Raw genomic sequence first — 17991 nt, forward strand, 5'->3', positions numbered from 1 at the left:
AGTTCCGTGACTCGACTGAGGCTTACATAGTCCCGCTTCGTCTCTATTTTTGTCGGTTTTGGCATTTTGCTCCCTCTCAGCAGGCCTCTCAAAATTAGAATGCACTTTAGATGTTCTGTGTCATTTATACCAAACACAAATGTTTCTGGTTGCTAGTGTGTTTGCAGAACTACTGTTATTTATTTTTTATATATTAAATTTTTTATATTTTTCAGTTTAATTGATTTTTATTTCTAAAATTGTATTTATTTAAATGTATATTTAAGTTTACATTTATGTTCCAACAAACCTGAAAAATTCTACTTGATAAATGCACTAAAACTTTTATGTAAATGATTGATATATATATTACCTGTTTTATATATTTAATACTTGGTCGGTTTATTGATTTTGTTTGGTTAACTTTGGATACATTTTTTATTTTAATACCGTGCAGTGCACAAAATTAAGATTCGAGAGATGGTTCAAGTCAGTGCTCAATAAATGATGATAAGTTTAGAAATGTTGTGCGTCCACTTATTATTAGTGTGATATTTTACCATGCAAATGAAGGGGAAAACTTCAAGATATCGGCCCTAAAAATCGGCAAAACATATCGGCTGACCCTGACCTCTGAACATCGGCATCGGCTATAGAAAAACCCATATCGGTCGATCTCTAATATATATATATATATATATATATATATATATATATATATATATATATATATATATATATATATATATATATACGGATAAAAAGCTAAATGTTTTCATTTCATTTTCATTTTGGTTCATTCTTGTTTTTAAAAAAAAAATCTTCAGGTTCCATATGCAGAGCGAAATGAGAACGTTGCAACATTTAGCAATAATTATTATTAACTCTGTTATTATTCTTGATTTTTCTAACTGCTAACACTTCGTATTTTTGAATTATGCCTTATGTGTGTCCAAAAATGTAGTATTTTTTATTTCAGTTGTTTGATCGCGCTGGTGCCTCATGCACATATTCACTGGAGACAGCAGTTCACCAGACATTCAGTGTTAGCAGCGATCCACTTACTCCACATATTGTTAATTATGATTTTTTTCCATCGATACTGAAACACGCGTGAACTACAAAGCCTATTTTGCCTCACGAATAATAGTTAAGCTTCAAATGGGCAACATCACGAATATGGAAACAGATTTCTCTGGAGTGAAAGAATGAGAAAGCCCAACATTACTTTATGCTTAGCTTTAAATTATTATTATTTTTTGTTTGTTTATAGCTAAGCCTATATTATTATATACTGCAAATATATTTATCCATTAGAATTCTATAATTTTAATTCTTGTTTTGTTCTGATATATTTGTTAAATTTAAAGAATTTGTTGTAAAGTGAAGGGAACTAAATATATCCTGTTGGTACATTATAACATTGTTAGGCCAGCCATTTTTATTTCTAAATGTAATAAAATGCAATTTATACATGAATTATATAATATCAAAAAAAATAAAACATGCAGCAAACGAAAATAGGTGATTAATCCGTTAAAATTAGGGCTGGGACAACGCGTCGAGGTCATCGATGACGTTGACGCAAAAAATACGTCGACGCAAAATATGCGCATCGATTCGTCGACCTGTTTTTATTTCTCTAAAAAACGTTTGCAAAACGTTTACCTTATGTGCGCTGAATATACGCGATGGCCGGATCAACATTCTGTCCAACGTTATATAACCAATCCAGGGGTTTTTCTGCATTGATCTTTTTTTTGGCGACTGTCAAAGCCTTATTTGATCGGTGAGTGATGTAGAATAGAATGACTGTGCTGCGCCTGACAGGGCGCGTACGAGCGAGAGCCCCGGCTGTGCGCGCGCACTCACAGTCTTCAAACAACACGAGCGCTTCTTGCTCTCTCTCTCTCTCGTGCATATTAATCAAAATCATTAAACACGATAGAAAAAGGGCAAAACACCAAAGTTTCACGCGCGCTCGCGCACTCACAGTCTTCAAACTACACGAGCGCTGTCTTGCTCTCTCTCTCTCTCTCTCTCCCTTGTGCATATTAACCAAAATCATTAGACACGATAGAAAAAGGGCGAAACGGCAAAGTTTCACGTGGAGCATTCGGAGATTTTTTTTTCTCCATGACAGGCTGCTGGCTCCCACTGTTAATTTTTTTTTTTTTTTTTTTGGGAAAAGCACTCTGTATTAGCTTAAAGCCCTAAAGTTTACATTGGTTACTGTATTCTTTCAATTGCTCTAAACAAGTATTTTGGGTGACCTTTTTTATTGAATGCTAGACATCAAGTTGTTGTTATTTTCATCTGAAAGAAGAACTTTTTTTCAGTAAGCTAGGCCCTATGTGTTCAGTAAGCTATGTGTTTTCAAGGCTTCAAGGTTTTATTGAATGCTATCTCTATACAAGTGCAAAGTAATGCATTCTTAGTCAGTCTTTTATTTTGTAATTTTAAGAGCAATAAACATATATTGCAATGTTAAGGAATTCATGTTTTTTTCATTCAGATATGTAAATCAACATGTATAAATTGTTAGTAGTCAATTAATGGGGAGATAATCGAAATCGAATCGGTCTGAAAAAGTTAATCGTTAGATTAATCGATGCATCGAAAAAATAATCGCTAGATTAATCGTTTAAAAAATAATCGTTTATCCCAGCCCTAGTTAAAATGAAACCTATACACGACTCATATATTTCTTTTTCTCTCAAAAACTTAGTTTATTTTTTAGCGTGTTTAAAATAAATAAATAAAGAAAACATGCAGCAAATGAAAAAAGGCGATTAATCCATTAAAATTGTTACTCTGGGTTAACAGTAATTATAAGTATTATATACCTCAGAACAGAGCCTGGGCCTAATCTTGTTACTGTGCTAATTTATAGTGTTTTCACTATACTTTGGATATTAATATCCAGCGCAGATTTGATGTTAAACGGCTCGTTCAGTTAATCGCTGGCTGTCTGTGATCAGCCGTAAAACAGTGATTCTGTTCAAATTCCCTTTAAAATCTTAAATGATTCCCTTTGAGATAAATTAACCTGTTTCCCTTACATGTGTTCTGCGAGGTCCTGCAAACATACTGGCAAAATGAGGCAAAATGTTTATTATCTTTTGAAAATAGTAAAGTATAATGTTACGTTACCAGAGTTTACAAATCAGTAGCTTAAAGGATATGTATCCTGCAGAAGATAAATAAATACTTGTGTGTGTATTTTTGTATTGCTTTATCACAGATAATCAAGTTAGATGCTCATCTGTTGTTGTGTTGCTGGTTAATTGTGTTAATGTCTGTCCTTTAGGGATTTTTCCACATTTTCTTGATATGAATCCCATGCATTGGGTTTGTTATATATGTTTTAATTCTTATAATAGTCTCAAAGTGTTTTCTGAAACAAATGTTGGTACAATTTAAATGAGTTTATCCTAATTTATTTTTTAATTCATTTTCATTGTTTAAAGCAGTGGTTCTCAAAGTGTCAGGCCCCCTCTAGTTCTTACGCCGGGGAATCAATAAATTGTTAATACATTTTAATTTAATCTGAGTAAGGTTTTTTTTTTTTTTTTTTTACATTTAAGTACAGTACAGTTATGTTACTTTTGTTATAACACATTTTAATTTAAACTTTAAGTCTTTCATTTACGTTACCTGTATGTAAGCACAGTGTAGTGTTAATGTTCAAACTGTATTTACAATGTTAAAGTGGCTGATAACAATACATTTTCTTATTAGGAATAAAACTGCCTCATTTTTTAACTGTAGAGCTGTAGCTGAATAGTTTGGCCTAATACAATGCTGAAATTTAATTTTGGTCATTATGGTGAGAGACAAATGTTTTCTAGTGGTACTTGGTATGAAAGGAAATGGTATAAAATGAAATCCTGCTTTTTAAGAACTCTTCAGTAAAACATTTCTTCTTTCCCCTTGTAGAGTCATCAAGGATCCAGCTTGTTCTTGAAACATTGGTAAGAAATTGTTCATCTGCTACACTGCACTGTCACTTCTGCTAGAGATACATTGTCCTTTTGTGATAGGTTTTGATTTTACTTAGTTAAATAAAAATGTACTTAATTTGATTTTACTTGTTTTACTACATTGTATTGCTAGTGTTCCCTCTGGAGTCTAAGGGTATTTGTGGGGCCTGGAGAAGTTTTGTCATGCCCTGACATTTGTGCTTTTTTCAGTTTCTTATAAATATCTAAATGGGTAAAGTCTAATCTCACTGTAATCAGCACAAACTGGGCTGTAATAATTTGTGAAATACATGTATGTACATGATTGTATTTTTGAGAAAAAAATTTTTATGCGTGGTTAGTGAAAAACTAAACATGTTAAAACGCTTGAATAAGGCAAAAAAACACATACAGAACAATGGTTCCCGGGACTTTTGAGAACTGGAGCTTGTAGCCTAGAATTTTTCTTTTTAAATTATGTGAAAATCATCTTGTTTACTCACTCACAGAAAACAATATATTGATTTACATTTTCTAAGACACTTTTTGTTGGTAAAAGTCATATGCGAGTAGGCGTCAACTATCATGAATATCATTGTGATTTACACCTGAGAAGACAAAGGCCTGCATAATGAGCTGCATAATGAGCTTCATAATGAGCTGCATAATGAGCTGCATAATGAGCCTTTCAGTCATCTGTGCCACTGTGAGGGAAGAGTTACAAGAAAGAATGTGAAGACAAAATAAATGTATATAACTTTATGTTTGTAGTTTATTTAGAATATATTTAATTATCCCACAACATAATTTAATATCCACTTGGGGGAGCAGTTAAACAGTTTATCAGGAACAATCAAAGCTGACTTTCAAACTAATTTTTTTTTTTGCATCATTACAATCCTCACACATTCCTTCAGAAATCCTTTTAACAATCTTATTTTCTACAAAAAATTTTTCTGGTTTTTTAGGGGGGATAAATTAAAAGAACAACATTGTGTTACATTTGTTACAGTTACATTTATTTGTTACATTTACATTATTAACATCAAGCTTTTGAATGGTATATATTGTATATTGTTATTGAAACTTCATAATGTATATAAATAAATAAAAAGAGACTTACTCATGTTTATGATCTCTGCTGAATAAAGTGCTTCATTCTTTTTTTCTGAGGAAATCCATTTCTCAAATCCTCAACCACATAACATCTTTTTGGGGTGATTTATGTCTTATTCCTCTCATCGCGATGCAAACAGTAAAATAAAAGAACTTGAAGAACAGTCTGGCTGCTTTTTCTTCTGTGTGGGCGTATTCAAGCAGACAGCACACCTTGTTTGTTATCTTTATTTTATAAGTGCACAAAGTTTTGTTGTTATTATGTCTGTATCCAAAAAAAGTAGACCCTTTACAGATTCGATTGATGTATTCATCTTATCTGTACGATTAAAACGGAAAGTGTAATTTAAGTTCTTTTCGGGGTTATCAGGAGAAAATGACTCATAACGCGTATACGTGTTAATCGACTACAGAGGGTTAAATCAGTGTAACTGGGGGCTCTGAAAAAAACACTGCTTGTGAATAATTTGTTAATATTGTAAACTTTCATCTGAATACATTAAATAAGTGTTTCATGAATAATGGGGTGCTCTTTGTTTCCAACCTCACTGTTGCTGAACTGTAAAGTGAAATATTGTGTGATTTGTTTTGCATTCAGTTTTCAGTGAAATATATTTCACAATATCAAAGTTTATATTTTATGAGGATTTATGTGTGGTGTTTTTGTGTTTGTTTATACAGGACAGTACAGAAAGCGCACAAGTGGGAGAGAGTGGAGGGGACGGTGTCAGAAAGGACCCAGAGCTGGGACTCTTTCAAGGATCACCCGAAGCACAACCACACCTCTATGCACTATTGTCCTAATCTTGCCTTACCTTACAGCGTCCTTTTTACATTTTCACTGCACAAATGTACCCATCTCTTGTAATGAGACACATTACTAAAACATTACTAAATGTTTTTGACAAAAACTGTAGTTTTCCACCAAAATAAAAGATCTTCTGGTTTCAGTGATAAAGGTACAAGGGTTTCTCTTGCAAGTGCTGCACAAAATGCAAAAATATGCCAAATTATTTTTACAAAAACCTTTAAATATTATTGTATTTGTATTGTTCTTCTGCATGTTTTTAATAATACATCCATGCATACTCTGCAAAATAAAGTTTGGTATTATTTTAATCTTTTTTATACCGTATGTTTCCAAAATAAAACTGCCGTTTTACAATTTTGAGCATGTGGTAGTTTTCTTAAGTTGACTGTAAAGCCATTGCTGCCAGTCATTTGATTTTTAGCCTTTATGGTGTGCAGTGTTGATCTAAATGCAAACTAGGCTCGAATTGAACATACAGTGATGTATTTGTACATGGTGCAAGGTACAACAGTGAAACAACATTGTGTTATCGGCGTTGATTCACTTTTCAAAATCAACACCTCATTCAGCGCTAATCCAAGGTCTCCCGAACAACCATAATTCACCCGTGATGAAGGTAAGACGGTGAATCATCTGTATCAGATGTGATACAGCGTTCTCGTGCCAATCAGAGCGATACCTAGGTATCTACTCATTCCCTTTGGGTTTTTTTTAGCTTCTGCTTTTATCCTCCCCTTCCTAATTCCCCTGTCACCACCAGCTCTCCACCTGATCGAGGTTAGGTGGAAACTTCACGCATAACAGTCTCCTATGCTGGACCTATGATGTTTTTGGCTGGTTCTCTGTTCATAGCAGCCACCTTACTGATGGTCCGGACTAAAAGGATGTAACAGTTCATAGTTCTGTTACTATGGTTTTAGTAGGTTGTACAGTCGTGGCCAAAAGTTCTGAGAATTACATAAATATTAGTTTTCAAAAAGTTTTCTGCTAAACTGCTTTTAGATCTTTGTTTCAGTTGTTTCTGTGATGTACTGAAATATAATTACAAAGCACTTCATACGTTTCAAAGGCTTTTATCGACAATTACATGACATTTATGCAAAGAGTCAGTATTTGCAGTGTTGGCCCTTCTTTTTCAGGACCTCTGCAATTCGACTGGGCATGCTCTCAATCAACTTCTGGGCAAAATCCTGACTGATAGCAACCCATTCTTTCATAATCACTTCTTGGAGTTTGTCAGAATCAGTGGGTTTTTGTTTGTCCACCCGCCTCTTGAGGATTGACCACAAGTTCTCAATGGGATTAAGATCTGGGGAGTTTCCAGGCCATGGACCCAAAATTTCAACATTCTGGTCCCCGAGCCACTTAGTTATCACTTTTGCCTTATGGCACGGTGCTCCATCGTGCTGGAAAATGCATTGTTCTTCACCAAACTGTTGTTGGATTGTTGGAAGAAGTTGCTGTTGGAGGGTGTTTTGGTACCATTCATGGCTGTGTTTTTGGGCAGAATTGTAAGTGATGAGAAGCAACCCCACACATGAACGGTGTCAGGATGCTTTACTGTTGGCATGACACAGGACTGATGGTAGCGCTCACCTTTTCTTCTCCGGACAAGCCTTTTTCCAGATGGCCCAAACAATCGGAAAGGGGCTTCATTGGTGAATATGACTTTGCCCCAGTCCTCAGCAGTCCATTCACTATACTTTCTGCAGAAGATCAATCTGTCCCTGATGTTTTTTTTGGAGAGAAGTGGCTTCTTTGCTGCCCTTCTTGACACCAGGCCATCTTCCAGAAGTCTTGGCCTCACTGTGCGTGCAGATGCGCTCACACCTGCCTGCTGCCATTCCTGAGCAAGCTCTGCACTGGTGGCACTCCGATCCCGCAGCTGAATCCTCTTTAGGAGACCATCCTGGCGCTTGCTGGACTTTCTTGGACGCCCTGAAGCCTTTTTTACAAGAATTGAACCTCTTTCCTTGAAGTTCTTGATGATCATATAAATTGTTGATTTAGGTGCAATCTTAGTAGCCACAATATCCTTGCCTGTGAAGCCATTTTTATGCAACGCAATGATGGATGCACGCGTTTCTTTGCAGGTCACCATGGTTAACAATGGAAGAACAATGATTTCAAGCATCACCCTCCTTTTAACATGTCAAGTCTGCCATTCTAACCCAATCAGCCTGACATAATGATCTCCAGCCTTGTGCTCGTCAACTTTCTCACCTGAGTTAACAAGAGGATTACTGAAATGATCTCAGGAGGTCCTTTAATGACAGCAATGAAATGCAGTGGAAAGGTTTTTTTGGGATTAAGTTAATTTTCATGGCAAAGAAGGACTATGCAATTCATCTGATCACTCTTCATAACATTCTGGAGTATATGCAAATTGCTATTATAAAAACTTAAGCAGCAACTTTTCCCATTTCCAATATTTATGTAATTCTCAAAACTTTTGGCCATGACTGTAGTACTACTTCTGTCCTCTAGGGACCCTAAGTGGCTCTTCTCTTCTATCTTAAATCCCAGTGAGGTAGTAGAGGAAGGAGAGATCTGTTTGGTGAAGAGGAAGCATGGTTTTCTCCTCAAGTAATCAATGCAGTAGAGTCCAGATTGAGAAATGTGTTTCAAGCTCAATCATGTAAGTGATTTTCTGTTTATTAAAGTCTTGTATTTCTCTAACTAAAAGACTTTATTCATGTATGGTAATTTTGTTTAGCATGGTTGCTCTGTGTAATATGGGGTTGTTAGCAAGCTAACTCACTTTTTTGTACATTATTTTTAGAAGGACTCTTTAGTATTGGTAGAATCACTACTAATATGTACAATGGGGATGTGAGGAGCATTTCCACTGTGACAACTTCACAGAAACCTATAGTGGATCTTCTGGGAATATTCGTTCCACAACGACTAAAGCCTCAGTTGGGAAGCACATGGTGGATGGGGATCGGGTTGGTTTATTGTTTATTGCTTACTGAAAAAGACATTGTCAGCATCATCATCATCCTATACGTCCTCTACGCTGGGTTTAACAGACAGTCTCCAAAGGACAGTTGAGATTCTAACTGGACAATGGTCATATAAGGTTTTTCATACCAAAACTCACTTTGGTTTGCTATGATGTTTGTCTTTATGCTTACGGGTTGTGTTGATAGCACTTTCCAGTCTTCTTGAAATGAGTATGCTGATTTAGTTTACTTTATTTTTCCTTGTCTGTTGTTTTTGCCCATTCTTAATATGCAATAATCATTTGGTATAACTCTTCTATCTGTGTTGGTACAAACTTTATTTCTAATCTTGGTTGACATGTGAGTGATCAGCAATTTAGGGGCTTTTATTAAATGTGGTTGGTTGGCCCCTCCCTTAAAAATGATCAGTAGCTGTGCCTTTTAAGAAGAGGAGGACAGTTATAAGGAGGCACCCCTTGAGCGGGACTCCAGCGCAGGAGGGTGGGTGAGTACATAACCCTTTCTGTATATACTTATGTGTATTAAGATGCTATGGTAAGTGTGCACGTAAAGTCATTGCGCACTTTCTGAAACCCACACTGTGGTAAGTTCGCACGCTAGTGCCCTGCGTTCTTTCTAAAATCCTATATGGTGAGGGCTCCACGCGGTTGCTTCGTGCCCTTTCTTGAGTTGGTAAAGGCCCTGTTCATCTTGGGCGCCACTCCACTTATGTATCCTCGGATACCTATCTAAACAGGGTGTTGCTACTACGGATCTGTTGAGACAGCTCCTTCAGAAACGTTATGCAAGAGTAAGTGGTAGCCCATGTGTGACCTGCAAGACTTAGTATAAATACTGGGTTCTTAGCCATATCTGGGCAACTCCCATGGAAATGCTAGAGTTGGTACTTAGTGTTTGCCATGATCCTGGCCTGCACTCCCCTCAGCATGGTGGAGTGGGTATACTGTTCCCCATAGCGACCCCTAGAGGATGCAGTTCGAAGTTCCCTTAAAAGGAAACATCTCAGGTTACGAATGTAACTATGGTTCCCTTAGTAGGGAACGAGACATTGCGTCCTCTAGCTCCCTGCCATGCTTCGGATGCAAGCTTCACACGAAGAAGTGGATGACGTGTTCTCCTGGCGCCTATTTATAGTCGTGCCAGTAGTGACATCAGGGGCTGTCGATGTCCAACTCGTTGATTTTTCAATGTATGCTTCAGACACGGGTCACGACGAGGTGTTCCCCATAGCGACCCCTAGAGGACACAGTGTCTCATTCCTTACCCTGTTGGCTTCCTGTTCCTGTCTACAATGCTGCTGAGTGGTTTGTGATTGTAGCTCTGTGTAGCTTCGCTTTTCTGAGCCTGGTTTCTTCCAAGATTTTCTCTCCATTCTGTCACCGATGGAATTTAAGTTCCTTGCCGCTGTCACCTCTGGCTTGCTAGGGACACTTCATTTACAGCGATATCGTTGACTTGATTGCAAATGATTGCACAGATACTATTTAAACTGAACTGAGATGAATGATGAAGTCAATGATGAACTGCCTTTAACTGTCATTTTGCATTATTGACACACTGGTTTCCTAATTAATGTTGTTCAGTTGCTTTGACGCAATCTGTTTGGTTTAAAGCGCTATATAAATAAAGGTGACTTGACTTTATTGATTAAACTCTATCTTACTAAGACAGTGCTAAAATACAGTGATTAAATATAACTTAACTCCCATCCTTATCTCTTATATTATATTACATATGAAACTAATCTGATTAATTTGATAGTTCTCTATTATTCTAAAAGTGTCTATATGTCCAGGTCATATTTTGCACGTTGTATGGTCCCAGGGCCCTAGGATGCAGTCAATCCAATCGACTTGCAAAGTGAGGTCTGTGCAAAATTCAAACTAAACCACACACCAGGGACCGATATTTCAAGAGCGTAAGTGATTTTGTTTCATGAGCTCAAAACACATACCCAGCGTGTGGCAGGACTCATCGTTCTGAAACTAAAAAGTAACTGAGATAGATCTTTCTGCTTTGTTTCACCAGTTAATTCAGGGGAGAGCGCGAACGCAGTCCCACTACCATAAATTATGCAGTTCAGATTCCCACATTTGGGGAATTCGCAGGGATCAGCATGGCCGGAGTGCAATGGACAAGCCTCGCCCTGGGTGAACTGCCTTCTTGATCATGGTGTCTCCCCTGCCAGGTAAGTATGAAGACCCAGGCGGCCAGCCAGAGGTACAATTTGCGTCTCTACCATCCTCACCAACGGTTAGCCCTCCGTAAACCCCAACAAAGGAAGGATGGGCGACTTCCATTACTGGCCTGGAAACTGCTTCCCAACGCTGGTTTTAGATGACTCCCTTTAACCAAACACACCAAATTCGATACATCACCTCGTCAGTGAAAGACTCCGAGACCTCAGGTGGGAGCATCATTAGTGGAAGAGTCCAACACCTCAGGGGGGTGCCTCAGAAGAGAGTCCGCAATAAACCACAGGACCTGCAAAGGCAGACCTCATTACTTGCTCTGCTATTCGTCACAATAAATGGCATTCCCAAAAAAGGGAAAGCACACCGTTCCTGGAGACACTGCAATACCAGGCCGATGCGTGGAGTGGACGGAGCAAGCCCCGGCTCCAGCTCCGTGATCTAAAAATCCATTTAATATGTAGTCCCCGGATGGGGGACGTATCAGATATTAAAACTCCTTCAAAGAGTTTTATTGTCACCAGTCACATTTTTTCCATTTGCATTTTTACTTTCACACACATTTTTCTTTTCAAGCACACATTAAAACAAGCCATATAATATATAATAAATACACAAGGTAAAATGAAAGAAACAATCATTGTTAAAAAACATTTGATTAAAACCACAGTGTTTTGCTTGTTTTTAAAAGTCCATATTTGAGGTGTGTTTAAAAGGTGCGATCGGTTTCAAAAGTAAAATACAAATTTAAAAAAGCAAACAAGCCTCATATGCATGTTAATAAAACCAATTTCATTGATAAAACACAATAAAAACCAATAAAAAAAAACCATCTGTTGTGCAAGACCGGGGGTGAGTCCTTATCAAGTCGGTCTTCACCCCACTCTCCAGAACAGGGACATGAGATACTACTTTACGGGCTCAGCGGAGATCCCCTCTCCTCCGGCCCGCTGGCCCGCTGTTCCCGTAGCCAGAATGGTGAGGGTGCATCTACGGGCAGCCAGGGTCGGTGCCTGCCGGGACCCTCTCTGTGCGATCACGGCCCCCCGTCCGAATATCGTTGTCCGGTACCCCTGCAGCATTGAGGTTACCTTTAGCTCGCATGCATGGAGGGTTACCGTAACGCGCTTCCCCACCAGCAGGTTTCTGGTGGCCCAGATGGCATCCTTGATGACGTTGAGGGTGAGCCAGAGCGAGGTAAATTTCTGTGCCGTCAAGTCCTTCAAGCCCCGGCCCACCCCAAGGATGGCGAGCTGGTACCCGAACTGGGCCCCACCTGCTGGTAGGCACGGGAAATACAGGGGGCCGGTCTTGGCCCACAGGTCCCGCGCAGTGCTGCGGTCCCAGAGCAGGTGGTGGACGGTCTCCGGGGAATTGCAGCCGGACCGAGGGCAGATTTTTGGGGGTTTTTGGCCATGCCTCTGGAGTGCATAACCGCCCTGACCGGGAGGATCTCATGAGCCACCATCCACGATAAGTCCTTGTGCCTGTTCTGGAGAGCAGGGTGAGTCGCATTCCGCCAAACTTGTTTGGCCTCACTTAGTGTGAGGCCCGGAACTGGACTCACCGGTTCCCGGTCCTGCACAACAGAAATGAGAGACTTGTGTTTAGTTAAAATGGTGACATCTTCACTCTCTAAAAGGTATTTCTTTGAAAATTTTACCAGTAGATTTGAAAACCCCAGTGTCTTTTAACTTGCCTAAAGAGTACAGTTTTATAAAAAAGTTTTTAAAGTTCTTAGGTAAGACCCCATCCAAAATCGCGCCATTGCAGCCGTCTTGTTTTCTTTGGATGGGGTCATGGCATAACTGATCTGCAGGGCGGTGAAGCGGCTGCCTAAAAACAGGTGGGGGTCTGGGAGGCCTTTTCCACCATTCTCTGGCCTTTTCTTGACTGTCTCCCTCTTCAGGCGCTCCCACTTGGACCCCCACAGGAAGTAAAACACCGCCCTCTCCAGTTTCACCAGGAACCGCCGAGGGGGGCTAAAAACAGAACAGACAAGTAAAATCAGAGGTAAAATCACAGATTTAAAAATTAAAATTTTACCTTCAATCGTCAACTGTCTTATCTCCCCAAAACCCTAGTCTTTTCCTAACTTTCCCTAGCAAGTCAGTCCAGTTTTCCCGTCCTCCACCCTCTTTATCAAATTTAACACCTAGAATTTTAAAATCGTTGTCTTTAAAAACCAAATCAAGTCCTCCTGTGTCCACGTCCCCCCACGGCCCGAAGAGCTGGGCCTCAGACTTGTTTCTATTGAGTTTGGCGCCCGAGGCCCGACCGTACCAGTCAGTCAAGTCCAGTGCTCTTCGTATAGATAAAATGTCCGTGGTTAAAAGAGTAACATCGTCCATGTATAAGGCACAAGTCGCTGTCAGTCCACTGATCCATTTATCCATTCTCAAGATCTGTGCCAGTGGCTCGATACAAGCCACATACAGGAGAGGAGATAAAGGACATCCCTGACGGACACCACTGTGTATGTCAGAATCAGAATCAGAATCAGAATGAGCTTTATTGCCAGGTATGTTTACACATACGAGGAATTTGTTTTCGTGACAGAAGCTCCGCAGTACAACAGAATGACAGCGACAGAACATAAAACACATAATAAAAGAATATAAAAATACAAAAAATACAAATAAGTAGATAAGGAATGACAATATAAAAATTGACAATTGTAGGCCGGTATATTACAAAAATGCAGTTATGTATGTACATGTATATTATGTGCAAAATTTAGGTGTATACTAAGTATGTGTGTTAGATAAATTAAGTCTATGTGTATATAAATATAAAGTGTAGTGTGTTCAGTGTGTATCAGCTGTTCATAAGATGGATTGCCTGAGGGAAGAAACTATTCCTGTGTCTGGTCGTTCTGGCGCTCAGTGCTCTGTAGCGTCAACCAGATGGCAACAGTTCAAAGAGGGAGTGTGCTGGATGTGAGGGGTCCAGAGTGATTTTAACAGCCCTTTTGCTCACTCTGGATAAGTACAGTTCTTGAATAGAAGGGAGAGTTAAACCGATGATTCGCTCAGCAGTCCGGACTACCCTCTGTAGTCTTCTGAGGTCAGATTTAGAAGCTGAGCTGAACCAGACAGTTACTGAAGTGCAGAGGATGGATTCGATGATGGTGGAGTAGAACTGTTTCAGCAGATCCTGTGGCAGGTTAAACTTCCTCAGCTGGCGAAGGAAGTACAACCTCTGCTGGGCCTTTTTCACAATGGAGTCAATGTGAATGTCCCACTTCAGGTCCTGAGAGATAGTGGTGCCCAGGAACCTGAATGACTCCACTGCAGTCACAGTGCTGTTCATGATGGTGAGTGGGGGGAGTGCAGGGGGGTTTCTCCTGAAGTCCACAGTCATCTCCACTGTTTTGAGCGTGTTAAGCTCCAGGTTGTTGAGAGTGCACCAGACAGCCAGCTCTTTAACCTCCTGTCTGTAAGCAGACTCGTCACCGTCCTGAATGAGGCCGATGAGTGTGGTGTCATCTGCAAACTTCAGGAGCTTGACAGAGGGGTCCTTAGATGTGCAATCATTAGTGTACAGGGAGAAGAGCAATTGGGGAGAGAACGCAGCCCTGGGGAGCTCCGGTGCTGATTTTACGGGTGCTGGATGTGTATTTTCCCAGCCTCACTAGCTGCTGCCTGTCTGTCAGGAAGCTGTTGATCCACTGACAGACGGAGGTGGGCACGGAGAGCTGAGTTAGTTTGGGCAGGAGGAGGTTTGGCATGATCGTGTTAAAAGCCGAGCTGAAGTCCACAAACAGGATCCTCACATAGGTCCCCGGTCTGTCTAGGTGTTGCAGAACATAATGCAGTCCAATGTTTACTGCATCGTCCACAGACCTGTTTGCTCTGTAGGCAAACTGAAGAGGATCTAGCAAGGGTCCAGTGATGTCCTTCAGGTGGGCCAGCACCAGTTTTTCAAATGACTTCATGACTACGGATGTTAAAGCCACAGGCCTGTAGTCATTTAGTCCTGTAATTTTGGGTTTCTTTGGGATGGGGATGATGGTGGAGCGTTTGAAGCATGAAGGGACTTCGCACAGCTCCAGCGATCTGTTGAAGATCTTTGTGAAGATGGGGGCCAGCTGGTCAGCACAGGATTTCAGACAGGCTGGTGTAACACAATCTGGGCCTGGTGCTTTTTTCCTTTTCTGCTTCCTGAAGACCTGGCGCACCGCATCCTCGCTGATCTGTATTGCAGGTGTGGGGGAGAGGGGGGATGCAGGAGGTGTGAATGGTGAGAGCGCTTGATTGGAGAGGTGTTCAGGATGGGTTGCAGGAGTTGTGAGTGGTGTGAACAGTTGTTTGGAGAGGCATTCAGGGTTGGTTGCAGGAGTTGTGAATGGTGAGAGCGGTTGATTGGAGAGGTGATCAGGATGGGTTGCAGGAGCTGTGAATGGTGTGAACGGTTGTTTGGAGAGGCATTCAGGGTTGGTTGCAGGAGTTGTGAATGGTGTGAATGGTTGTGTGGGGAGGTGTTCAGGGCAGGTGATGGGTGTTCTTTCAAACCTGCAGTAAAACTCGTTCAGATCGTCTGCCAGTCGTTGATTTTCCGCAGTGCTGGGGGGTGGTGTCTTGTAATTGATGATCTTCTTTAGACTTTTCCACACTGATGCTGAGTTGTTTGAAGTGAACTGAGTCCTTATTTTTTCAGAATAATTCCTCTTTGCCACTCTGATCTCCTTTTCCAGTGTGTATTTAGCCTGTTTATACAAGACATTGTCCCCCTTCCTGTAAGCATCTTCTTTGGCCTGACGGAGCTGTCTGAGTTTTGCAGTGAACCACGGTTTGTCATTGTTGTAATTTAGTTGAGTCTTGGTAGGAATACACATATCCTCACAGAAACTGATATATGATGTTACGGTCTCTGTGAGTTCATCCAGATCGGTGGCAGCAGCTTCAAAAACACTCCAATCAGTGAGGTCAAAACAAGATTGTAAATCCTGCTCTGCTTCATTAGTCCATATTTTTACAGTCCTTAATACAGGTTTAGCTGATTTTAATTTCTGCCTGTAGGTCGGTATAAGATGAACCAGAAGGTGATCAGAACGTCCCAAAGCTGCTCGTGGAACAGAGTGATATGCATCCTTTATTGTTGTGTAACAGTGATCCTATATATTACTGTCCCTGGTGGGACAGGTAACATGCTGTCTGTATTTTGGCAGTTCACGGGAGAGATTGGCTTTATAAAAAGTCCCCGAGAATGATTAAAACAGAGTCCGGGTGTTGTTGTTCTGTCTCTGTGATCTGCTCAGCGAGTTTCTGTAAAGCCAGACTTACATGCGCTTGCGGAGGGATGTAAACACTAACTAGAATGAGCGAGTGAAACTCCCGCGGCGAATAGAACGGCTTGCAGTTGACAAACTGCATTTCTAGATCAGGACAGCACATCTTCTTTAACACAGTTACATCTGTACACCACCGTTCATTGATGTAAAAGCATGTCCCGCCGCCGCGCGATTTCCCCATTGATTCTGCGTCGCGATCCGCTCTAAACAGCTGAAAGCCCGGCAGATGGAGCGCACTGTCCGGTATGGCGTCAATCAGCCAGGTTTCCGTGAAACACAGAGCAGCAGAGTGTGTGAAATCCTTATTTGTCCGAGAAAGCAGAAGGAGTTTGTCCGTTTTGTTGGGTAGAGAGCGTAGATTTGCCAGATGGATGCTAGGCAACGGCGTTCGAAATCCGCGCTTCCTGAGTCTGACGAGCGCTCCCGCTCGCTTTCCCCGCCTGCGCGTCCTGAAGCGTTTGATCAGCGCCGCTGCTCCTCCGATAACAATATTCAGTAAAACGTCTGAATAATTGAAATCCGGAAAAACATCTTGGGGTGCTTTCTGCCGAATGTTCAGCAGTTCATCCCTGGTGAAACTGATTGCAGGAATATAACTAAAGACAGGACAAACTAACAAAAAGACAAAAACATATGCAGAGCACGTCACGGAGGCAGCCATCCTGTACCGGCGCAAAAGTCATCAACTGTTCACAGTTTTGGAAAGATACCCGTTTACAAGGAATTTGCTGACTAGTCCCTTGTACAGCAGTCCCACCCAGGCTACAAACCTCTTTGGAAAACCCATTTTTTGCAGTACCTGAAAAAGGTACTGGTGCGAGACTCGGTCAAATGCTTTTTCAAAGTCTAAATTTAGGACTACTAGCCGAATATTTCTGTCTCTCGCATAACAGATGGCGTCTCTGATCAGCACTAGGCTGTCTGTTATCTTTCTTCCGGGCACAGAACAAGCTTGATCCGGGTGAATCACGTCCTCTAAAGCCGTTGACATGCGTGTTGCTAAAATTTTGCTAAAAAGTTTATAATCAAAATTTAAAAGTGTTATGGGTCTCCAGTTTTTTAAGTCAGTCCGGTCACCTTTTTTGTGAAGTAAAGAAACTATCCCTATTCTAAAACTGTCTGGAAGTCTGTCGAGGGTCTCAAACTCTTTAAAAACTGTCAAAAGCTCTTGTCCTAAAATGTCCCAAAATGTTAGATAAAACTCTAGGGGAAGTCCGTCCACTCCTGGGGACTTCCCCTTCTTAAAACCTCCAAGAGCTTTTTGGATTTCTAAGATGTTAAAATCTTGGGTTAAAATCTCATTTTGACAGTCAACCCTTTCCTCAATAAAATTTAAAACTTCTTTTGCAGTGTCAAAGTGTACCTTTTTAAAACTATATAATGCCCCATAAAATATTTCCACATCCTCTAAAATCTCTTTTGTTGTGTTAACCTCCCTATCCCCTGTTTTAACCCTGGTTAACCCCCCACCCCTTGTTATTATTTTCTTAAAAAAAATATCTGGTACACTTTTTGCCTTCTTCTATTTCTCTCTCTTTACTTCTTAAAAGGACCCCTTTACTTTCTATATTGGCTAAAACTGACATTTCTTTTTTTACTTCCTGAATTTCGTCATTAAAATCAAAACCATTATTTAAAAGATTAAAATACCTTTGTAGTCTTTTCTGCAACC

At 40.4% G+C, this 17991-nt stretch overlaps 1 non-coding gene and 1 pseudogene across 1 annotated transcript; both read right to left on the reverse strand.

Moving 5' to 3' along the window:
• Positions 1-10869: 10869 nt before the first annotated feature.
• LOC132118751 (U1 spliceosomal RNA) lies at positions 10870-11030 on the reverse strand. Its single transcript, XR_009425978.1, has one exon. It is a non-coding gene; the product is annotated as a U1 spliceosomal RNA (small nuclear RNA).
• Positions 11031-11382: 352 nt separating this feature from the next.
• On the reverse strand, positions 11383-11537 carry LOC132118870 (U2 spliceosomal RNA; annotated as a pseudogene).
• Between the last annotated feature and the right edge of the window lie 6454 nt (positions 11538-17991).

The sequence above is a fragment of the Carassius carassius genome, chromosome 37, assembly GCF_963082965.1.
Source record: "Carassius carassius chromosome 37, fCarCar2.1, whole genome shotgun sequence".
NCBI lineage: Eukaryota > Metazoa > Chordata > Actinopteri > Cypriniformes > Cyprinidae > Carassius > Carassius carassius.